This window comes from Sipha flava, unplaced genomic scaffold, assembly GCF_003268045.1.
Source record: "Sipha flava isolate LNK unplaced genomic scaffold, YSA_version1 49_pilon_pilon, whole genome shotgun sequence".
In the NCBI taxonomy this organism is placed as follows: Eukaryota; Metazoa; Arthropoda; class Insecta; order Hemiptera; family Aphididae; genus Sipha; species Sipha flava.
Window position 1 is genome coordinate 363981 of NW_020273360.1, and position 27602 is coordinate 391582.

The 27602-nt window shown below is 28.9% G+C and overlaps 1 long non-coding RNA gene across 2 annotated transcripts; it reads left to right on the forward strand.

The window, feature by feature from the left end:
• On the forward strand, window positions 1-26505 carry LOC112690347. Of its 2 annotated transcripts, none has more exons than XR_003149206.1 (3): window positions 1-150; window positions 25564-25635; window positions 26405-26505. It is a non-coding gene; the product is annotated as an uncharacterized LOC112690347 (long non-coding RNA). The 2 variants fall into 2 exon arrangements; XR_003149205.1 differs by lacking the exon at window positions 1-150 and adding an exon at window positions 24294-24414.
• Window positions 26506-27602: the final 1097 nt, after the last annotated feature.

Sequence of the window (27602 nt, forward strand, 5' to 3'; positions counted from 1 at the left end):
ACTACTAATACAATTGTGAGTTAAAATGATAAAAATTATGAAAGTATTGTGACCGTCGAGCCCGTCGAAACAGAAACGTCTGCAACAACCAGTGAAATACTTAATGATTTAGGAGACATAAATTCGGGACCGGCTCAACCTAAAACTAAAGTAGGTACCTATGATTTTATTATAATATTTTATTTATCTAAAAAATATATTAATTAATTATACAGGGTGATTCTTTTATCATAAACCACTCATTATTTCAAAAAGTTATTCATGTTTTTGAAAATATTTTTTTACATTGTTTCAAGTTGTTAAAAAATCTACGTTTTTTTAAAAAAAAAAATTATATTTTTAAATATTTTTTGATTTGAACATTGACGATTTGAAAACAACAATAAAAAAAGAAATTTTTCCAAACATTTATAAAATGTTACAAGTAGCACTTACTTTACCAGTCAGCTCTGCAACATGTGAGCGATCTTTTTCGGCTATGCGAAGAATAAAGACGTGGGTCAGAACTTCTATGCATCAAGAACGCTTTACAAATCTTTCTATTATTTACATAGAGAAGGATGTAACAAAAAATATTGATACTGAATTTATTTTGAACGAATTTTCTAAATCCTCAAGGATGATAGTTTTAAAATAAAGCATTTATTGTAATAAGATACATTTAATTATTCAACAAGACTGTTATTGTATAGTATTTTTTTTCTAATACAGTACCTATACTACATTATTAAATTTGAAATATAAAAAAAATATAATTGAACCGTAATTTTATATTTCCGTTTAGTTGTTTAGTAAAATTTTTTTCAATGTTAAATTTTAAAATTGTGTAGGATTATTTATGGGGGGTGTGGGGGGCGTAGCCCCCCGCGCCTTTGGTTTATGAGAAAAATCGTAGCCCCCCAACTTTTTCAATGGATTTCCGCTTATGGACAAGAGGATTAAACCTTCTCCCCAGCACGATAATTTCAGTCATTCTTGACACCGTTGATATAAGATTAAGTTATTGGTTACAATGATAAAGTCTTGTCTTAATTATTTAATAATTTATAAGTACTTGTTGAATATTTGTTTATATATCATTTATATTATTATTATTATTATTATAATTTCGTTACCATCAAACACGATGCTAATAATCCGATTTTTAAATATTTAATGCTGTACAACAGAAGAAAATATAAACGCTAATCAATTAAGAATTCAGCAAAATACTGGCATACGACAATACCCTTCATCGTGTTAATAAGTTATGGTTATTGTAATGTATAATTTACTGAGTCCATGGTCCTTGTCATCTATGGATATGACGGCACAATGTTAGTAGAGCAGCTTCGGCCGTTATGTATTCTTTGTCCTTGCTGACTTCAGTTTATGATGTACATTAGCATAAATTCAAGTTATGCCACCGAATAACTGCGATCCGATAATGCTCTGTAGATCGGGTTGGTCCGTCGCGTATTTCGAGAAATCCTTTAAAACACTGACATTTGGTAGTTGTTCAACAATAATATCTCTCGAACGGACACTTGCTGCGTTTGTGATATTCCTCAAATTATGTTCAAAGGCCGTGTACATGTTTGTTGGCACGTTGTTTTAAATAAACATGAGTACGCGCGTGTGTACAATGTCGACGGATACGAAACGGTCACGTGAAAAGATCAACCGCAGTACAACGCTGTATCGTTGCCATACAGAACACACAAATGACAGACGCGATGATTCATGTTTATGTACAATTAACTAGAACTGTTGTTTAGCTAATTAATTCGATTGGAAGCGATGACGAAAATATACGTATAGACGTGGATCAACGACAATTAATACCGGACTGCTAATATTATTCAGCTCATCATTGTGTTCACGCAACTGTTGACCTTGCATGCTATAAGACGATTTGATGATTTGAAAACAGTTATTAGACTAAATAAAAAATAATGCACGCTCTCGATTTAAAGTTATACAAAAACTTTTTCATGGACTTTTTCGAGAGAAAAAAAACATTTATCTACGATGACGAGATAATTGTATTGCATTAAAATTTTTTTGTATCTAGTCGAATACCTGAACCGACGAAATTTCAACCACCAATCGAATGTGATCTATTTTGATAACGAGGTTAGACCTATCTACGATGAAACACATACGACGGCATGCATAAAAGTCAATTTCGAACTATTTTCCGATCCCACCGAGTTTCAAATCTTTCAAGAACCTGACCATTTCAGTGGTTGTATTTTTGCGTGATGAAATTATGAAAAATATTGGTGCATATATGATCGACTAAAAATCAAACGAAACAATGATTGTTCGAGAACTTTTGTGGAGACGATTTCGTACAATATTTATAACCAAGAACCGATTGCACACGTATTTTTAATAGTTTTCAATGGTTTATCGTTAATCTTGCATTAAAGTATTGTGAATACCTATAAATATATTATTACACTGTGTACCAGTGGCGCCGAAGTCCTAATCGTTTAGTCAAGCGAAAAATATTTCAAAAGGCCACAATATCTAAATATCAATCCCGTCGGCATACCGGGTAGGGGGATGCGATAGTGGTTTTTACCTAAAATATATTTGATCTTAGGCTTTAAATTCGTAATGAAAATTTCATACAGTTTGACAGCCAAACATCAGGTCGATATAAAGCGACCCCATCCTAAATTTTCAAAAAATGTCAGGTCAAGGCCCGACTTCAACATAGGGTTCGGCGCCATTTCTACGTGCATATTACAATGTAATACACTAAATGACCGTTTTAAAATGGTGGCGGCGCCAACTATATCGGCAGCGTTCGTATATTTGAGCCCGTGTAGGCTCACATTTAATTAATTGACGGTTGATATTGATATTTTTTTTTTTTCTAAATCAAGAACGATTAAATCATCATAAAAACATATTATAATATTATCGACTTCAATTTTATTGGCCAACACGTCCGGAGCTGTTTAAATATATATATACACCATGCATACCAAAACAATATATTTAAAACTATTAATGATAATAATTAATATTTTTGTATAGCTACAGGGAAGACGTGGTAAGATTTATTCCCGTCAAGATAGAAACAGATATATGTATCTCATTTTTTTTTTCTTTCCTCAAAGTTCATTTGTAGAGCAAAAGTAAATAAGTTATTTCTTAGTTTCTGACTCACTTAAATGACGAATATAATATTGTATCTTATTGCCTGTTAAACTTGTTGGATATTAAATTTAAAATAAGTTTCTTATGTAAGTATATTTATATTACATATAAATACACTTAATTATAACAAAAGTATTATTATTCTTATAAAAACTATTTTCATTATTATCGATTTAAAAATTATCTATACAATTTTCATTACTCATATAATATTACAATACAATGATAGTTATCAAGGAAATATTATGCTGCCCATTCTTAATTTTTTAGGAAATCATAAAATCGTATCTATATCAAATTAATTATTTGTGTCCATTATAAAAACTAATATTGAGTGCGTAGAAAGGATACTTAATAATAACATTATATACATATTATATATATTATATTACTCCTCATTTGTTGTATACGTTCTTTAAATATAATTTCTTATTTTGATGAATGATTAAAATAACTCATGCTCAATCTTTGAAGGATTTTTTTACATGTTGTAAAATACATCTACTAAGGTTTAACATTTTAATTGAAAGTATCGGTTCATTGAACAATGGTCGATAGTTTAAATAAACCTTAAAGTATTTGAATCCGGTAAATTTTTGTATACTAGAATAATTTTATGTGTTCGTCAAAAATGGAAGGGTTCGCACTAAGAAACGTACTGTCACTTACAATAGTGTCATACGTAACTTGATAAGAATTTTAAAAATAAAAATACAGGCATCTTTTCATGTATATGATTTTCTTTGGAAAATTCACGATTTATTTACACGATAGCAGAATATATCTCATAAATAAGAGTGACTAAGAATTTTTAATGTATAACAATTCTAACACTCCAGAGTTTAGATAGAGCATCCTCGAACTTGCTTTAAATTCGTTCAAAACTTTATATTATATGATATCGACTACACGTCTTTAGGGATCTGTTTTAGCTATTTAATAATAATCAACAAGCGGAGCTTGATGCAAACAAATATTCAAATATCTTAACGTATTCACGTGTATTCGTGTGTTTGTGTGTTTGAACATAAACGAGTAAATTTCAACTATTATCAATGCGCACATTTAATTAAATACCATACTTAAATACCATCCTGTAGAGGAAGGAACAATTATATTTAAACGTGGTATACGGCGGTCTTAATTTACTCGTATAGGCTGCGGAGATAAATTTGTTCCAATTATGTAAGTGAATATTTTATTTTATCTTAGTTGCGTTATATTTTTTTATCATATAATACCAGGTACAGGAAAAATAATTTTTTTATAGAATTGACACATTTTAAAGGGACAGCTAATAACAATAGTTTGCCATTTTACGCTGATAAGACATTGCGTTATTATTATTTTGTTTCTCTGTTTGCCGAACGAGTTCATCGCTTGCACAATACACACGGCGTTACCTTACTGCTACATTAATTAAATTAAATTACAATATTATGGTGCAAGCATAAAGCCCTGATTAAAATATTGTCGGTACCGTGCATAACTTTTCAATAAGGGCCCTTAATAAAAACAAAAAACTTGTGAATTTCGTATTAAACTTTTTTGTAGTACATTATATGTCAATAAAGAGTTAATTTATTATTATTTTAATACTTGAAAAATACATTAAAATCTCTCTCTTGTTTTTTTTGTTTGATAATTCTTATGAACCATTCTATGGTCTATGATTAATATATTATTTGCATTACATAATTTTCAGGCACCTTGTATGCTGGCTGTTCTGTGTTCTAATTTATTATCCTCCTAAATTTAGAAAAAACACTTTGAGCGGAAAAATCGGCACTTGGAAGTCGGTATATTTAAATATATTTTAAGTGCCATATGTGAGCTGGGAAAAATATTTATTAAAATTTTTCCGTAAAAGTATTTCCAAAGTTAATCTTTGTAAGTATACTAAAATGTTAAATGGCATTAAATATTGATAAGTATATTATTGGGTTATGTTAAAATATTCTAACTATTTAATTATTTTATTTTTTAACTATTTAATTATTAATAGAACTATTCATATCTTTTTTATGTGTAGAGTTCTATGATGATCTATATGTAATATTAACGGCGAGGCGATGGCCGGACGGAAGATCGTAAGTTTTAAATACTTGGAAAATAAATTTCGGTCAAATGACGCATTTTTCAATTTTTAATAAATCATAATTCAATACTTAAACTAATTTAACTTATTACTAATTTAGAATTTAGAAGTAAACTATTGTAAAACAGGAATCCCTTAAGATAATAGCAGTCTAGAAGCACTTCTACACGCTTTAATCTTGGATTTTTCAATTTTAAGTTTTGTTAAAGAAACTTAGTATTCAAAAACTTATGAAACGTTCAAATATTTCACAAAGACACATGGTTTTTTCACCTGCACATTCGATGACCTTATTTTCATCAATATTTATTCTTGATATCATACATTACATTCCTTATACAGTCTTAAATATCTATACATATTTTATGCAGGTTAGGTCAATAAATATAGATATAGTTACATACAAATGAGTTCCATCGTTCTTGGATTTCTTTGCGACTTAAAAAAGTGTATAATATTATGTTAAAAAAAAAAAGTTGGGAAAAAATGGATGTAATATGATATACTAATTCAGAAGAGTCCATTAAAGAAACTGGAGTTCAACATTTAAATTTATTTAATAATATGGTACGTTTATTTTCAGAACCAACTGTTTTCAACTCTACTGAGATCATATTTTATCTTAATTCATGCCTAAAGGATAGGGTCAGATATTTCCTACTCAACAGTGCTTTGCAAAAATATTGCATATTTTTAGTTGACTTGACCTTAATTTGACAATCGATATCAATTATTATTCGATCTGAGATGCAATGAAAACGAACTCGAATTAAATTTTTAATAACAATTCAATAATATATTTGGATAATTATTTAAATATTCAACTACTATACATAATATATGTAAGAATTATTACACTGTTTATTTATTCTGTAGCAATTTTCATTCAAAAATGTGCATGCTTTCTAATTTTGAAAAAATACTTGGCCTGGTGAAGCTTTATCACACCGAAGATAATAGTTATTATTAGGTACTACCTTTATAGTACAAGTATTTTTTTTTATTTGAAATAAATGTGATTCGACAGGTGGAAATATTTCCAATAACTAGTGGTAGGAAAATTGTTCGATATCATATCTCCTGACTTATAATGCTTTTGTATAACATGCTTTATCCAATATAAACCTGAAATGTAAAGTAAATCTCTAACTCATAAATTATTAATTTATTAGTTATTATTGACTTCATAAAAGTTTGGAAATATTGATGGTAGTATTTTTAAAATTTTATCGATAATAACAATTTATTAATCCATACAAATTCATATAAATTCTAAGATTCTTTATTTTTATTAGGTTTATTTGGTTTAGGAAAAAATATTTATAATTTGCACATAAAAATGACTAAATAACTCAATATTAGCTAATAAAAGTCTGTCATCATGATACCATTTTTTAATAAATGTTTTATAATGTTTTTGTTTTTATTTTAATTCCAATAAGACGACTAAACAATTAATGGAGGTAAACTGTTATTATAAAACAATTTTTGTTTTAAAAAGGGCCTTCACACGAATCTGTTCAATGGGACCCATTATCTTTTAGAAAAAATAAACGATAATAACAATAAAATAACGATAGAAATTTTAATAATGTAATACAGAATAGGCCTCTATGCTTTTCCATTTCCTGCACTTACTGCGCTTATGGAACTTTTGTACAAATCCGTAATAGATATTTAAAATTGTCTTCAACTTACTATCAAAAAACTGTTTATAAATTGCAATTTCGAATGATCCAGTTTTTAGAAGTAAGTACTATTAATAAAATCTAATGTTATAATAATTTGTATTTTCAAGGTTTTATTTAAATTGCAATACCTAAAATATTTGCCAACGGTAAATAGACCGTTTTCAAATTTTAGTTAAATGTAGAATGAGTAATTATTATTTATTTGAAATTTGTTTTTATATTATAATTAAAACTTTTTTCCTGTTTGGCATGGTTTGATAATTATAAGAAACGTACAACTGGATTTTACCAAGTTTCAATAATTTAAGATAATTTTTAAATATCTAAAAACTTTTTTAAACTGTTTTAGCAAAGGGAAAACTTTTAATTATTATAAGTATCATTTTTCATTATGCGATGTCAACAATAATACGGTAAACAAAGATAATAATTTAATTCGGTCTTGCAAATTACCTTTAAATTATGCGACAGAGTTCAAGGAAAAATGTAATATTTTTTTATTTTTGAAAAAGATTTCGTCGTGTATACATAAAATATTAATTATATGCGTATAAGAACCTCAATATGAAGTTTTCGAGTTAACAATTGTACTTTTTTCTATAAAATAAATAAGAGTACACGCTATTTAATTTCGTTCACATTTTAATGACCTCTGAAATCATAATTTCATTAATGTTTAGTTTTTGTACGAATTTAATTGAACTGCATTTGGGGTTGGATTGAACCAAATGCAGTAGTAACTTTTGTTCTGAGTGACATAGTAATAAATAAAATATTAATAAATGGTCGTAAATATATATTATACATATAATATAATATAGAGGGTGACAACATTTAAAAGGGCAAATATATTACAATAATACCTATGTATTTAAAATGAATTAACTGAGGGGGTATGAGGGATGATGGCAAACGTCCTACTGCTCTTCGGCATAAAAACCCGCGTTATACTGCGAACGAAAATACGTTTTGTAATAATTACTTTCGATGGCTATACAATAATATGAGATGACACACGTCTCCACTATTCGTTATTATTCGTTATTTCATTCCTCGAGTGAACAAAAGACAAATAAATAGCCATTCCCGAATACTTGAATATATATATATAAGCAGTTCATTGTACTGGAAATACGATTTTCTTGTCCACCCTTCGGTAACTCTTATTATAACATCACTCACATATAGTATACAAACTATAGAAATAATAGAATGTAATACGAATATAATATTTTAAAACTAATGGACCATGCATGCTTGCGTAGGACGTGAATACGCTCTGTGCGAAAGAATAAAAAATGTGTAAAACGCTGATTTTTTTCAACTGTAGAAATTTGATAATCTAAGTACAAATAATTTAATATAAACATGAAAGATCTTAAAGATGTACACTCAGTATCCGTCCCAACAAGGTGTGAGAGTGCAAATCGTAAGTAATGCCAAAAAATGAACATTCGTGGAACACACCTTTGAAGATCTCCATACACATTGTTTGTAATGTAACGGTCTGGTAATATGCGTGCAATTTTACTTGTTTGTTATTTGTTTTAAAAAATAAATAAATACATTTCCCGGTTAATAATCACTTGATCAGTGGATTTTTGATTAGATTCACTTATATTGTGGGTACGCAGTATACTACTATGATGATATTTCGATGGTTTCGATTTTCTTTTGTTATCAAACTGTATTACATTATAATACATTTAAAAAATAGTTCTAGTTAAAACGTAGACTGATTATCCGAAAATGATTTTTTCTAGAAAAACTTGATAAATAGCTGATATCTAAGGTTCTGCGTGCAATTCGATGAGTTTTATGAATTCGTGAAAAAGTAAAAGGTGTAGCGCTATAGGATTCGTCGGTCTTTTAAGAGTCTAAGAAAATAACAGGACGTACTGAGAAGAGGATGCTTCACTGCTACTATCCTCTCCCTTTTTATACATCAATGAATTACGCCCCAACTTATTCAAGTACAATAGTGGGGTCGTGGAAAGTACCTATATATCATGTATGTATAGTGCACGCTGATGCACGCAACAAAAATATAATAATTATTACACTAGTCTTCGTGTTAAATTCATTATTATTTTAAATGGAAGGAAAACAGTCACTTTCCGTGTAAACAGGTATTATCCACTTGGTGTGGTGTATATAACAATATTTCGTATACATGTTACGGGCAATATGAAATACTGGGCAATGAACAATAATTGATATTTACGATTAACCATTCAAGTTTTCGTGTTTTTTGAGAGAACGACCTTTCACAGGTGTCTGAATTTATAAGAATAGATAAAGCCACTTGTAAAAGTTTAGAAAGGTTTGGAAATATTTGTTTTTCGACTTCATTAATATCATTTATACTGAAATTTTTTTTTTTACTATTTAAGATTAAATACTACTCTAATTTCTGCTTCTAAGCTACTCTTTGAAATATGTAGTAATTTCTATAGTTATAATTATTATAATTAATTAATTAATTAGTTATCATTAATCTCTTATACGATTAAAATGTATTTATATACATATTACCAAATTACCTTATAATGATCAACAAACTTCATTGAATCGGTTGTATCTAATTTACAAAATTAACTACAACCGAACTGGCCATAGCCAAGCTTTCATCAGAAAACCTATATTTAAGTTTGAAAATAACACTGTCCATAATAAAAAAATATGTAAAAGTTTTCCAATAATTTTCTACATAATTTGCTAATGACGAATATGAATCATTTTTTGCCGCCATGGTATTTGTTAATACATAGTCATGAAGGCTCTCTTTGACTCTCTTCTGCGATACTTTGATCCTATATTTGTATGTGTTATTTAGGTTAAAAAACATAAAACAAATTATCAAAATCACAAAATATATACACCAGTTAATGGAGTTTGTAACCATATGTCATTTTCTTCAGCAAATATTTTTATTTATTCCCATATTTTCTTAAATTTATTTTCAGATCTTAGAGTTTCAAATGTCGTAATTATACCAAAAATTACATTTTTAGAAAAACCAAGAGTTGATGTTTTATTTTGTAGTGAAACTGAATGGGCTACGGACAAATCTGGGTGAGCTAAACCCACCCAAGCCTCCTCCACTTAGTTGCGCCTATGATGCAAGTGCATGTTTTTGTGTGTGTGCACATACCTAGTGTACACGCATGCACGGTTCATTTGTTCGGCCAACACCTTTACGAATTAATAATTGTACTCTCGTAACGGAAAACGATATAACTGACTGGTATGTACATATACGTAGCAGCTAGATTATTTGCTCGATAATAGCTCGTAGTCTGATCGAGCGTTGTGTATATTAAATTATAGCCATATATTAAGGTTAATTACTGATTTTATTTGTATTTCTTTCTACGCAAGTACAAAATAGTATATGCCTATGCTTCTGGCCACCATCGAATTTATAACATCGGGTCAATTTGGAATTGTGGCATAAGAGAAGAGGGGGAAAGGAGAGAGAGAGAGAGAGAGAAAGTAAGAGAGCAAAAGGTAAAAAGAAGGCGAAATATTATTTTTCGTTTTAATTTCTATATCTGCTCCTCTATCCTGTACCGTTTAAAATAGGTTATCCCGTCACGATATTACTGCGTTTGTCGATCTCTCGCTATGCTGCCGTGGCAAGTGCTATATATTTGTGAGTACAAAAAATAAAATACATAATTATATCGCACACAGCGTTCGTGCGCGCAGACATTTTTTCCCCATAAAACTAATATCAATGACTACTGCTGATTTGTGTGTAAACCATTTACACTCATACATTGTACCTATATATATATACATACATATATACATTTTTCTGTGAGCATTTACGTACAGTTGTTCTATTTTAAGTTTTAATTACATGTAACACGAAACAAAATCATTTTTGTAAATTTGTAGTCAACGCAAGTAAGTACTAATAAGTACTAAGTAGTAAGTACTAATAAATTTAATTTAAATTTCGCTTTTACCCATTAAAGACTTGTTCTCCGGGCGTTTATCTTATTTCAATCGACTATTATTAATATTTAAAAAGTTCTTTTATCGTCGTCGAATGAAAACATTTATAGTTATCGACCTTATATAAGTTTATTGTTTTTTTTTTTTTTAACACATTGCAAAATGTCATACTATATTTTTTAATAATAAAAATGCTTTTTTGTATAATGTGAACTCGTAATATTATTTATATATATTATTATATTTAGCTTTCACATGATCGCATATAATTTTCACTTCGAGCGAAAAACTTTTTATTATACTTAGACGATATCGATGTTATTTTATACAACATACAGCCTGCTGCAAAGGGGGTAGTTTGAAGTAATTTATAACGTACCAGGAATCATGTTTCTCGAGTTCGAATCTGACGCGTTGTTACTATTGAAATATCGAATAGCGTAATATTACAATACTTACAAACATGAATATAATATTTTTTTACATGGGTATTTTTCTTGAAAATTAATTTTCAACAATTATTCGGTGATCATAATTTGTACAGTCTGTACAAAACTAAACATTATAATTACAGTCTTTTTTTTTTTTTTAATTATCATTTAGCTTTCATTGAAAAAATATTGCGCTGCGCACTTCGATAATCATGTTGGTTAATTCGAATAATAATATAATGTAAGTATGTGATATTATAACATATTGCTATAGATGTACACGTCATATAATACGCTGTTCGGACATTTCTAGATTTATTTTTTCCAATAAGATATACTTAATTATGAATTTATATTGATATTGATTAAAATTAATGTTTGCGAGATCAGACCGTAAATGTTTATTGCTTTAATTTATAACGAATTATGTATACTCGTGGTAAATATAATAGACAACTTTACTCCTTATACACGGTCATAAATTTATCAATACGTTGTACGGTATTCCGTTGTTATCAGTTTTAAAAAATATTATATTATGTATTTAGTATATATAGATATATATACTATATATGTATATTATTGTTTTAAAACAAATTATTATTGTTTTCAAAATTGTTGTTTTTTAATACTTATATGCTGTTACGTGCAATGCTTTTTTAATGCTTTCCTACTTTTTATGTAAATATTCTACGTGTACACATGCGTGTGTGTAAGTGTGTATGTTTATCGGAAAAGTTTAACGTGTATAATAACTTGAAAATCTACCAAAATCGCGTTTGTAGAACTTTATCGTTTATGGTATTAATAAAAGAAAAAAAGTTCGACCATACAAGCGAAACACGATTTGATTGAAAAAAAAAATAAACGATTTTTATCGTAAACAACACACACACACACATTATATGACGCGGTCATAGCGACTTTTTCTCTTCCACACCACATGACGCAATGTCATTGCACTACTTACGAATACTTAATAAATATATTTACATAAGCACTCTGTACAGTAGCATAACTTTCAGTGTTTTTCGAACTTTTCACACTAGAAGTCAAGTTAAGTTATACAAGTAATCGACTGTATACTAGTTCTACTCGCAAAATATATACTTTTTTAAAAAAAATGGGTAAATACCCATAATTACAACATTATAAACGTATAGAAATAAAATTATGATACGTTATAATAACGAGCATATTTAAAGGAATAATAATCGATGTAAATAAATAAAATAAATTCGTAACGGGTGTACTAAGAGAATTTGCATTTTTATAGGTTTGAAAATTAAATAGATTTACGGCGCTTACGTGTACTTCGGTTGGTCGTATTGCTCTCGGTATTGTTCGATCCTCTGCGTTAATTTCTTTGGTGCAAATAGTTTATGTGCATGGGTGTGTCCCTGACGTTCTTTTATCCTTTGTTGTAACTGAAAAATGTATGAGTTCTCAAAAATGGGGTAATTTTGCTGTTTAAGTTTCCCGATCATGTCTTCGATCATAATGTTGTATAATGTTCTTCATAGTGCCGTATCGAATAAGGCAGTACAATGGTGAAGATATTATTTTGGAGTAATTGCTCCTTCAACATTTGGTAATATGGAAAGTGCAAGCCCCGTTAGTGAGCCGTTTCGTATGACCCATCACTACTCCGCTTATGTACATACGTCGTATCTACATTGAATTTTTCATTATACCGTATATGGTATTAAACTTAAATCTATTAGATTTAAAATATACAATAGGTTGTAATATTTTAACAGTAAAACAAAAAATGTAATTAAAAACTATTTGGTAGTATTTTGTGTAGGTTAATTATTTCACAGCCAACCGAAGTATAAATATAAGTGTAAAAGACACGTGATTATTTTCGGAATCCCTACGAAGACAATCAAACGCACGCGTTGGCACTTCAGGCGAAAAGGTTCTCTGCTGCCAACGGTTAACTTCAGTGTACTCTTGTTTGAAACTAGTCCAACAACTCGGAAGTTAGTGGTTAGTTATTGTTAGATAGGGCTAGGATATTAATGACCTAAACCACCAATAAAATTGGTCTTACACTTAAAAAAAAAAAAAAAATTCCTTATAGAATAAAAATGACCTATAAAAAATGGGCAGGAAAAATCATCTTAAAAAAAAAATTACTCTTAAAGCAACTGTTTTAAACATTTATACATGATATATTGTACAATATTATAATATAATTATATTAACTAATATTTATATAAGTAATTGGTATTTTATATAACTAACTACAGTGTAGTCTCTATTATTCGTGGTCTTCTGCAAAACGAACTATGTACATAACATTTTTTTACATATTATAAATATATATATATATATATAAATGTATCATTACGATTTGACTTGTTTTTGGAAACATTTCAATCGCAAGTTAAAAAGAAGTGTTTTTAAACAAAAAACAACTTGTTACTGATTTATTGTTAAAAAATTAGTATAGTATTAATATAATACTTCATATTATATGAATTTTTAAATAAAACTAAAATGTCTTCTTATTTCATTTTACTTAAATATTATAGAACATTACAAGATTAAATTTTTTCAACAATATAATTATTGAATTTTCGTTTCAACTTTGCGGACTACCCACGCAGAAGTGTTCTTAATATTTTTTATTGGGAGAAGGATATGAAAATGTATTAAAATGTGAACCATGAGGGCCAAGCCCCCACGCCTCATTTTTTATATAAAAACAACATACAACACTTTACATTGGGCTGCACAGACAATTTAATTTTGTCTACTTCACCTATACCTTTCTATATCAGTACTACTTGTAGGAAGAACAAACTTTTTTTTTTAAAAATTATTCAGTGTACTTGAATTACTTCGTTTAATTTTGATCAAAAATAAAAATACAAGTCAGTCGTAACTCGTCAATACACAATATAATTTTCGAAAAACAATTGATAAACATGGCCGTCATTAATGGTAGGCAGGCAAGGTTAGGTTAGCCTGGTAACCTGGCAATTGCCTAGAGCCTCGTGCTTGTAGGGGCCTTGCAATTGCCACTTATATTTGATAGCAAAATATTATTCAAAATTATTACATATTTTTAATTTTGTATTGATATTATTTTTTAATCAAATGATACAATGTACATTGCAACATTTGTATTTTGTATGGTAAAAAACATTATGCTGTTGAGTTTGAATTTATATATTGGGTATTGTAGTATAATTTAAATTTAATGCAGTACCTACCTAATACATTATTTTTAGTATATTATTATCATTGTAAACGTCTTGTAGACCATACTCTACCAGTGCCAGGTCAAGATAACATAATATTATCGCTGTAATTAATGACTAACCAGTACGAAAATATGGCGCGTTTTATGCACGTGGATATTAATAGCTGTTAGCTTTATATATTTATCTACATAATAGTATATTACTATAATATAATATTAAGTCAATAGAATTCGACAAGTTGTTTCACATTTCTATTTCGTCAGTCACTACAAATGGATCCGGGCTCATTATGTAAGCAAGGCCGTGCCTAGGGGATGCTAGAGGTGCGTGCCCACCGGGCGCCACGAACACTGGGGCGCCAAAAACGTTTTCATAATCTAAGTAATATTACTGAAAGTTAACTATATTATTTAACTCAAAATATTTAACACGTTTAACGCCATGGTATCGACGCATAGTCGACATCATTAACATTGACTTGATAGTTAATTTTTTAGTATTGGTATTTATTTTTACCTCGAAATCGGGGAGATAATAAATTACCAATAATATACAATTTACATTCTATTATTATTGTTACTTGATATAATTAATATATAAATATATAAATATAGCGGACTGCTCACTTTGTGTGTTGCCTTACGACACAGTTAGACTAGATTCCTACAATGGGGATTGCTAACACTCTTACCTCCTGTTCCTCGTTTAGACATCGAGTTCATCGACGTTTTAATAGCGTTTGTGCACTTACCACTTGAGAGCCCACCTTTTTTTGATACCCAAACGTTATTCGTGGTACAACTGCCATGCCATAGTACGCCTATTCCCCTTTGTCTCAACTCTTTTCACTTATTGAATTCATCGCACCTTAACTCAGTGAGAATCGCGCGTGGATTTAGGCTGGTTACGGGACCTAAGCGTGCACGAGACTGTACTTCTTCCTAGCGTAGATCGCGAACTACTAGCAGGTGTGGGTCTTGGACGAACGTTAACTTTTGGGCGATGGCGATATGTTGGATAGAAGCCTCCTATGTCACTCTTAATATACCGAGACCCCGATATTTTCTTCCCATGTTGTAGACCGGAATCAGAGTGTCAGCGGAGAAAAAAAATATTTAGAGATAGTTAATAATAATAATTAATAGTTAACCGCTTGTAAGTTTAACATTTTAATTACATTTTTTATTAAAGAAATTTGTTTTTTCTTTTAAATCTATATATATTATACATAAAAGATGTCCAGACTAATTGACTTATCATATTCAACTTTGCGTAACTACCCGTTTGACTTAATTCTCTGAGATATTAGGTATAGTTACACATTTTTGATCATATAGGCCGCAGGTTTATAATCAGAGGGCTATGCTCCCTAAATCCTAAACGCTATCCCCGCTTTTGATTTTCATAGTCTTATTGCTATTAGTGATAGGAAATCTTATTAGTTTTATTCTACAATAAATTATGGGGCCTCGCATTTCGCAATTTAAATATTGCCTAAGGCCTCGCAATCGTAACGACGGCCCTGGATAAACACAAATATATTATCATTTTGTTTAATCGATGGTATGTTGAAACTATTTTTTACACTTTACATCAATATAATATTAGATTGCAGATATTAATCTGTAACCCTGGTCTGTAATCTTTTATTTGTATACCGATTGCATATTTGCATGGAAAATTATAACGAATCGAAAAAATATTTAAATATATAAATAATAATTATTTGTTTAATTTTCATTAAAATATTAATATCACTTATCAGTAAATCAAGCAAATCGTTATGAAAATATGCGTAAAAATATGAACAAATAAAACAAAACGAACAATGCTTACCCCGAGAATCGAAGCGGGGGAGAAAAGAAAATAAAATAAAAAAAGACGGTCTCCAGTATGGCACATACCATATACGAGTGGGGGATACCTGCACGTTGTACGCGAGACGTGCGCTCGTTTAACACTGCCCCGACTATGTCATACATTATCGTACGGAGAGGGATTTGTGTACGCGTGCTCGTATGATGCGTTTTAAATAAAACGCTTTCTTTTTCCGAATAACGAAAAAACACTGAAATAGGTACGAACACACATGAACATATATGTGTACAAAATAAATCCGAATTTTCCGCCGTTCGCCCCATCCACCCAGAGCCAACACACCTCTTATACACATATTACATAATAAACATGATATTTCACCGCCACGCAGTTTATCCACGTCGCGTACGTGATACGATTTCGTCGCCACCGGAAATGAGAGTAAGCCGAATTCCGCGACTGCAGCGCACAGATTAGGTATACCACCGAGCGTACCTCTTGCGAACATATCGTATGGACTTATTAAAAACCGCGTGTTTGCGCGCCGCCAGTCGATCGAGCCAGTGGCGTATTTTCAATTTTTTCTGGGGGGGGGGGGGTACACAGTTTATACATAATTAATATAAACTATATATTATATTGTAATAGTTACGTCCTTATGCAGTTTTTGGAGGAAGTTGAACAAAATATATAATATAATAATCGTATAGTTTTATATAATATTATATATATGTACCTATATATTGTATTCAGTGTTATATATTATAAAGTATTGTTATAAAATAAATTCCAGTTGTCTCGATTTTTTGGCCAACTCCTCTATCACTTCATTAACAGTAATTTCAACTTTCCTGTGAATGTTTAACATAGCCAATTCTGCAAATATGTAAGAATTTTTGTTAATTTTTTATTTTTTGGAGAGGTTCTGGGGGGGAGATCCAGTACCCCTTGACCCCTCCCCCGTAAATATGCCACGGGATCGAGCGAATAAAAATGTAATGTATGACAATACAACAAACGCGTTTTATGGAAAACCATAGGAAATTAAATGCAAGAAGTGTATAAACGACGGGATGGCTGCAGAAATGCGTACGTGTCACTGATCGTTTGCGAGGGAAAACATTTTTTAACAACAGTATTCCGTCCGACTGCACAATATGTTACGTACATCCACATTTATCGTCGTTCATACACCGATATTATATCTATGTGTAGAAAATATCTGGACGCAAAACACGATTATTGTGATTTTGAAAACGAATTTTTGGTACAATCAATTATGCAGATGGATACCAAATTAAAATTTAAATACAGTTTTGTAATAATATTGAAATTGACGTTTCGGGTAAACACAAATTGAACAAAAACTAAAGCAATCAATTTTTTTTTTTTTTTATACCCCATAATAAAATGTATTTTCAATTATGTAATTTCGTTCACGTCATTTCCTCTCCTAGCCGTTGAATTAAAAACTATATTTATACGAACTCACATACAAGAATATTTACACTACTTCCGAACATACGAGAGGTATTAAAAACAATGAAAATCCTGAAATTTATAATAATTATAGTTGCGCAATATTTATGGTAGTTACATCCGTTGTAATGGTATCAAAATGATCTACAGATAATATACGACCTTCTGGATATAACTAATTACTATTACTAATATTTTTTCGCTGTAGAATCATATGCGTTTGAGTCAACGCTCAACACAATGCAATATATTTTTGTTGGTATTAAAATAATATCTGATTTTCGTGTACAACCTTGACACTCTCATCAATTTTCGTCAAAAGCTTGGTGTTTCTGCAACGGAACAACAAAAACTTATTATTACTTTTGGTAATAATATTTTATGCTGTTCTTAATCTTTCGAATGGTTCAAAACACTCAAAAATTGCCATATTTCGATTAAAGACGTGCCGCGTTCAAGCAGGTCATTGACATCTGGAAACAAAGTTTTATTATTGAAGTTCGTAAGAAACTTCAAGGAAACATCAAACGGACTGTTGGCTGCTAACGAATGATACTGGGATTTCCGTTAGATCTGACTTGGTCAGATAATAACAAAAAAAGTAGATGTACAATGAGTAACAGCAAATTCAGTTCCCCGAATAATTTCTATCAAAAGAATATTGATTGCAATTTTAGAGCTCAAAAACCAGATTTCTAAATATCAATTCTTAATCAATAGGATGATAAAACTTTGATATATGGTAATAAACCCGAAACCAAAACTAATTATTTGCAATGAAAAGTAAAAAAACGTCTCCAAGACCAAAAGAAGCACAAGTTCGTTTAAATGTTAATAGTTCTTTTTAATTTCAAAGATATTATGCATTCTGAATTTATTCTGCTCAGTAATTCAGATTTTTCATAAAGATTTTATATCATGATTAGATAGTTCAATGAAAACGTAACAAAAAGTAGTTCATTACAAAGATCACGGTTCCTTCATCCCCATAATGCACCTACACATTCAGCTCTTTCAATTCGTATATTTTTACCCTCCCCCTTTCATAAGACCTGTCTTCGTGTGAATTTTTCATGTTATCTCAATCAAAGACGTACGTAAAGAATATAGTTTCCAATAAATAAATTAAATTATATGGTACAATTCAAAACAATAACTTTAAAGAAAATGCATAGGTATGTCGGGAAAATTGCAAAACCGTTGAAGCCAATGCTTAGTTTAAGTATGGTAATAAATAAACGGGATTAACTTTATTCATTTTTAGATTAGTATTAGAAATTTTAAAAATAAAGTCAAAACATTTTGAACATACATGGAGACGTATAAAATATATTATTTTGGTCAGTGGGGTAATTATACATGAGAGGTCTGGACACCCCCCAGTCAATTGGTTATGATAAATTATATTTTATATATTTCTTCTTATAACTAAAATACTATGCTATGTTTTTTTTTTGTTTGTGTAAGTATTACAGTTTAAGACTTTGAGTAATAAATTATTGTCATTATTGCATTTTTGTCTTAATATATTGTAAGACAACGTAAAAAGACCCCCCTCTCAGAAAAAATTAAAAAAACCGCTAATGATTACGACAAACATGTATGTATAACGTTTTGACTACGTCCATCGAATGTTATTTATGGACACAACCACACAACTCAAAATGAAAATATAACTCATGCATAGGCGTACAGGATATGCAACTGCATACCCTAAATATAGAGCCTTCTTTCCAAAATTACATAAAATAAATAAAAATAATGACATATTTGGTCTTATGTATATTATGTGATTATGTATTACATTATGATTTTTATTATATTTTTATATTCAGTCCCAAACAGTTTAATTTATTTTTGAAAAACAAATCATATGCTATAATAACGATTTAATATGTTAATAAAATTATGAAGTACGATAATTCAAGCGAGATCAAATAACTATCAACTACAGAACAAGAAATGGCTATAAATTAAAATCCCGAAAACATTATTGGTGATATTAAAAACTCAACTGTACGCAGAATCTTTTTATGATTAATTTTAATTATTTATTAAATTTATTTTGTTTTTTGTTTAAGTATATAATTACGTTTTTATTTATTTACCCTATTTAAACGTTTTACTCAAACTATTTCAAGTGTTATGGATTTAATTTTTTTTTTTTTTTCGTAATTTATTTTAAATTTTAATTATGAAGACAGTTATAACAATTAAGAAATGGCTATTCAGTCTCTTTTTTCGGGAAAAAAAAAAAATTTAAATTAAATAGGTAGTTATTAAGATCAGAATTTTGAATGCTTAAATTAACTTTCAGTTTTAGTGGGTAAGGGGTAGGCAGTGGCAACCTTTTGCATACCCTGAAATAGAGGTCTGCGCACGCCTATGAACTCATGATACATGCAACGTTTCCTATGGTGTTGAATCGCATGACCACTACAGAAGTTCCTTTATTCTCTAGTTATCGTTCTTTTTCAGTGTAACTTAACCTAACTAAACATATTCATATTGTATAACATATTGTTCTGCTTAGTACTTCCTACGAGCATTATTTAGTATATTTAGTATATACTGCCGTATTTGCTAAATAGGTTCATCTTGATTTAGTAATTGTTATCCGATTTTTATTATTTAAATGTAGTCTAAATGTTATATTAACCTAGTTCATATTACAATATATTTAATTTATGGCTTATACTATAATTTTCAAAGAGTTTATCGATTAATTAGCCCTATAAAAACTTCTGCCAGACGACTTTTTTAAGAAATAATTTACCAGATAATTTACTATAGACATTCATAATATTCAATCGCTTTCACTACCTACTATACATTTTGAAGAGATCCACTGAGAGAGTATCGTGGCAAGTCGATTCGAATGAACTTGTTGAATGAAATTTAAATACATATACTATGTATTATTGTCGTTGGAATACGATGAATTTTCCGTGAATATAAATTATAAATATTAAACAATAGTTAATTAATAATGTTCTAATAGTGTTGAGTGAAATGGAATACAATACACTCTCTTTGAGGAATTTGCTTAGCAACCAACAGTTTATTCTATAACTACGTGTCAGCGTGTGAATTCTCTGTAATTTAGTACGTAATTAATATTCAAATGCTTTATTGTGTATGCTGTAATTGTGTACGGTAATCAAATGTGAGCTAAGCGTAAATTATTTATTACAGAAAACGTTATTTTGTAATATACCTAATAATATTTTACGTCTACCATATTTTCAAATTTTTAAATTTATTACCATTACGTGTTTAACCGCTAAATAATATTTGGCTTAATCATATTATTACTCAATAAATAGTCGTGTTTGTAAGTTCTGAAAAATATTTGCCAAGTTTTTAAATTAGATACATTCAGGTGGGTCATTTCAATATTTGCTAAGATAGGACATAACAATGACCGGTTCAATAAGAATACATTTTTAACATTGCAAAATAAATACCCCTTGATGAATCATCCAATTATAAATAAATGCTATTTAATAATTTATATTAAGCAAACTAAAGCTACTTTAGTTAACATATTCTATTATACATAATTCTCACTCATATCAACTTATATTATAACCTTCGGTAAACTGTACACTGAAAAATTAAAAGTATTAATAACAGTTTCCAAATAAAATATACATCAAACACCATTATTTCACTAATATAACAACTATAAATTATAGTCATTTCATTTAAAATTAATACATATGACAGAAATAAACAATTATGAGATACAGTAACCTTTATTTTTTTGTAGTACATTTAAATCAAACGAAAACAATAACCATATCTACATGCATAATATGTGTAATTAATAGGGCTAAGAATTTGTAAGAAAGTGCATTTTTTTTTGGTGATTGTAAAATGTAGCTTTGTAAAAACATAATTTAAATTATGTAACTGCGAATCCATTTATACAATTTTAATTTTGCATTTTTTTGCATTTTTTCATGTTTATAATTTTTTAGGTCATATTTTCCTTTTTTAGTTAATTTTCTGGTATTTTTAATCAAATTCTAAAGACTAAATAAGGTACCCGAAAATAAATATATTAAAGTTTTTTTTAATTATTTTAACAAAATAAATACTAAAATATAGTACATACAGAAAAGTCAAATTCGATTATTTTTCTTAATCATCGTTTTTTTTTTTTTTTTTATTAAATAAACATTTATTTACGCATTTAATGTACTAATGTATAATATCCTGTATCTAATATTAATATAAATATAAAAATTAAATTAAAAGCCATTTTATACTATAATTTTTGGCATTTTATATTAAATTTTTTTGCATTTTAAGTGTATATTTATTGCATTTTTTGGAAATTTTTAATGCATTTTTTAATGTTCTTTAGTGCATTAAATTCACAGCCCTAGTAATTAAAAGCATTATCAAATAATAAAAACATATGAAATCAGTAGTTTTAAAATGTCAATGGATATCGGCGATATTTCATGTTTGTAAAAATGTCGAGTACTTTGCTTAAATTAATTATAGATGTTTCATCACTTTCCACAGCAATAACCAATATATCATTTAGAGGATTATCTCCCATAGTTAGTCTGAAGTATGATTTTATTCGTTTGAGAGATGAAAAAATGCGTTCATTAGATGATGCGGAAACGAGTAAAGCCATAAGGATGGTGATTACTTTTAATGTTTCAGAGTAACTTTTAGGCAGTTGGAGTGATATTATTTGAAATAAAATAATGATTATGAGAGCCATCATCATTGTCATTATTTAAAATACCTGAAAGTAATTCTTTAACACTAAGATATTTAGATTTCAGTACTTATTTAAGGGCTTGTATTATTGTAAAAAGCCATCAAGAAATAGGCAATTGAAATTAAAATATTCATAGCTTATAGAAGGGAAAACGTTGCTAGTTAACATAAATAGATATTGTTATGTGTATCATTGAAGTATCTATTTATATAGTATATCTAGTTCATTAACAAATTAAGAAAAGAAAAAAGAAAAATATTTATCAAACAAACAAATTATATAAACAATTTCAAAATTTGAAGATTTAGGCATTTTTTACAAACCTACCTGGGAACTGCTGAAAAAAATTATTTTTAATTCTCTGTTCAACACTGAATGATTTGTCTTAAAATCTTAACCAATTTTTGATTCCATATATAATGCTAAAAGATTTTTATTCAAACTAATCTTTCTTTGATTAATTTTTTAATTTAAAATAATACAGCTAATATTATCATTATAATTTATTTGTTTTAATGTATTTCTGTGATCATCTTATGTGTTATAGAAGATTACTATTAAGATAAATCTGTACTCATAATGATTTGTATATAATATCATTGATTAAATATTTAATCAATGGTAATATATTGTAATATTGGATTAATCTGGATCCAGAAACCGGCTCAAAGCTACTTTAAAATACATGGTTGGGCAAATGCATACTCCTGTCCTCCTCCCGAAGCTATACCCCTGGTTACATTATATTATTGTAACTGAAAATTTAGAAACAGAAAGCAGAACAAATTTAAATATCATTGAGTCAGGTATTACGTAAAAATGTATTGTGAAATTGCATGAAATTCTTTAAATTTATTAAGTTATACTAATGTCTGTTTAAATATATTATATTACATACTAAACATTCATCTTTTTATAGAGTTATAGACGTTACAGCGTTATATCATTAGAACTACCCGGCATGTACTTGCTTAAAAAAACCATTATTTATGAGAATTAAGTACATTTTATAAGTATAGATACAGGGTAATTTTTTGAGAAGTAACACTAATCATTTTGGTCAGCTTATACAAATAATATATTATATATAATAATAATATGAGGTTAAAATAATAATTATTATCATCGTAGAACCTTAATCTCGTAATTATTACCACATAAATTATATTTTTTTATTTATAACTGTACTCGTTATGATTTCTTTATTTATCTTTTAAATTGGCAACATAATAAGATATTTTAATTTTATATTCTGCGTGTATGCATGCATATTATACTAAGTGCTTTCAAGTCAATTATTTGGTTAATGATCTATAATTTTATATATAACAGTGATATACATATTTATATATAGTAACGTCTCGTTGAGATCAATCAAAAATAATTGTATTAAAATAGCATCAGAACTCCATATCACAACTCTGCCCATTTCCCCAAGTATATATTTATATATACATACTCATTGGGAAGATATTGTTAAAATAAAGCGACTGTGAAATAGTAACGACAGCGATAGTTTGACTTAATTCGTAATCATAAACCACCTAGCCTCGCGCATCGCATTAAAAATAATTGACATGCTCTATTAATACGCTTCAATGCGCTAAATTTATCGCATAAGGATTAAAAAAAAAATTGGCTCATTTTATTGTGGTCACGGAGTATATTTCAATTATGATATTTCCTTTGCAGTATCGTATATACAACCTGAAGGATGCGAAATCGGATAACGCAGTGTGGTATACACACAGAAAAAAAGATTACCTATGCGCACCACAAAGCTTTGCACGTATAATCGTATGAACAGTTGAGCTTATAAAAGGTATTAAATACTCGCATGACTTATGGATGAATAAAAAATTGAGTCGGTTAAATGTGATGCTTGTATAAAAATCGTGATAATAAATAAGGAAAAAAAAATCGGTACCATTCGAAAAGAATGTAAAAAAAAAATTAAAAATTAAAGTAAATCAAAATGTCGACTGGTCAATAATATCAAAAAAAAATGATTTATCAGTTTTATTTGAATAAGTATCTTATACTTATAATGATATACACCACTTAATAATGTTATCCACAATTTTCCTTAATTTATGTTATACATATAATTTATATCTATAGTTTAATGAATATTGGCTGTTTCGGCACGTGCACACAAAATGCAGTTAAAATAATTAGGGCCCAACCTAACGGCACAGTTACTAGTAAACTATTGTCTTGAATAGGGATTTAAAAAAGGCCGCCCTCTGGTTGCAGGATCATTTCGCCGTCATAATCATTTCGACAACACGTGCATGTCGCCCTTCGAGAGTAGACAACAAAGCTGTCGATCGACAGTCACATGAGTTGCAAGTTGCGAATGCATTTACTGCTAGTTGCCGTACCTTTTGTAAATAATGGTTTGAAACAAATAATTCCGTCTACATACTGACACTGCATACATACTTAGCAGATTTTTTACTTCGGTGCAGCACAACTACAAACACAGTATATAAGTGCAATTTCCGTGAGATCAGTACTGTATTAGTACATCAAATCCTGCATCTGTTTAGCTTCATTTCGACCCTACATTGTTCGTATAATATTTGTTATAATTATTATCAGATTCGTAGAAATCTGGAAACCAACCATGAATATGATAATTACTACCTCAATCAGCTTCGAGAATACTCAGTTGTTCCGACCTACTCTCGAATCGTTGTAACCCCAGATATTCCTTTTTACCAAAAAAGAAAAAAAAGAAGAACAAAGAAGAAGATAAATTACCAAGAAATTTACTTCTCCTTTTGGGTTTTTTTTAATTTTATAATGATACAAGTCTGATTATATTGATTCTGTTTATATTTTCAAATTAACTGTCGATTTTTATTCGCGTTTTTCCGTTACCATAAAATAAACAAAAATTAATAAGATTTTAATTTTTTAATGATATTGTTCATTTGAAAATTAAAACAATTGGGTATTATTTCAGAAGAATGCTGACACAGGAGATGGATGAGATACAGTGAACGGACAAAACACAGATGTCAGATAGTTGGAGATGGTATGTTTAAAGTATAATGATCAATCATTGCAAGCGAAAACAATTCTGAGCTGAGATTAAAGTGTCATATTATACAATTTCGGTTTATTGATTTTCAATAGGTTTAAAAAAATAATAGTACACCAATATTAAAAACCAAAAATCAAACATTGTATGTTGAAATTTACAACACTAGAATAAAAAAACGAATGATAACATTTTAGATTTCTTGTTAATTTTTTTCTGAATTGAAAAGATTGAATCGAAATCAAACCTTTGCCAAGGACGTTATGTAAAGGCGTATTATAAGCATTTCACGGTTTTCACAGGTTCCAAATATTTTTTTTGTAAATTGCTCTAGAAAATCACAAAAACATTATTTTTTCGTCCGAGGAGGTACAAAAATAAACTTTTAATATTGGCATAAAAAATATATTTACAATTGAATCCATCCCCCCCTCTTAAGAAAATTTAAAGTACGACACTTTATATATCTATATATATATATATTATATGTAACGTATTACGTGTTCGTTTTTCAAAAGATTAACACAGTCCCGTGAAACTATTTGAATACCCTTGTTGTTTGTTACGTGCACTTCATTACCGTGTACATAATGTTGTAAAGATATGAAATACATACGAAAAAAAAAAATGCATTAGCCGAAATGAAACACATGTTCATATCATAATAAGAAACCGATAAAATTAATCAGTCGAATTGCTCGAATTGTCGGTTTCGTTTTCGAAATAATCTCACAGAGAAAATAACATGATGCGTGTGTTTCAGAACGTCAATATAACGAACATTATGTTACATACCAGAGATGGGCAGTTCAAAGTAACTGAAGGGCCAATTTATAGAGCTTTAAAATTTGGAAGGTCAGAACAGTGCTCAAAATGGAAAATTATACGAACCGAAACGCTCATTAGATTAATATGCTGATATTATACATTTTTAATTTTAATTATTTTAATTTGTGTTTAATTTACAATAAAATATAATTAGTTAAATAGATATTATTATTAATAATGTATAACAGATTAATAATATAAAAACAGTAAGCTTAAAATAATGTAACTATACGATTAAAATTGAATATCTTATAATAATTTCCCCCCTGCGTATTTTTGTAACTTTTTTTTCACGTTTGTGACTTACAGTCATCAACAGAATGTTTACCTTTGACTAATCGTGAGCCTACGTATTTTTCAGGACCAATTCAGTGAGCGGAGGACCAAAAAAATTAACAAATAAAAATACCGAGAGTATGCTAATATTTAATAAAGATCTTAGGGGGGTTTTATATCATATATTGAGCTGAAATTTTGCTTGTACTCACTTGTTGAAATATAAATAGTAGCTACGGTTTTAAAAAGTATTTTTTATTTGTCCAAAACACCTTCTTATCCTCCTTCCAACCTTCCAATTTGTATATTCGAAAACCCCGAACAATATATACATTTTTTTTTTAATTGAAAGTTTCTTCACAAGTGGTGTCATATTTTATCATATCCAAATTGAATACGTATTTTCATCTTCACCATAATCGGAAATATCCCATTTATTTGGAACAAGTATGCTAATACTATCGAGTAAATCTATATAATTATATATGTGTTCCTACTGATATTTTTCATTTTGACTCCTTACTTATAATGAATTGGTTGTTATTATCCAATTTCTTAAATGATATGCTAAACCTCTGTATAGTTGGTTTTTAATAATTTGTTTTGCCTTTCCATTTTTAATGGAAACATTTTTATAAATATTAAATTCAATCGTTTGTAAAGTGACTGTTAGCTTATGTCCAGGATTGTTCACCATCGAATCAAATACTCTTATTGTTGTTCCAATAACTTTATAATATATTATAATGGCTATAAGAGTTACATTATACCTTTGCAAATTACTCCGATTAATCTCCAGGTTCATCTAAAGTGTACGACATTGCATTAAGATTACTGACAAATTCAACGCTAGAGAT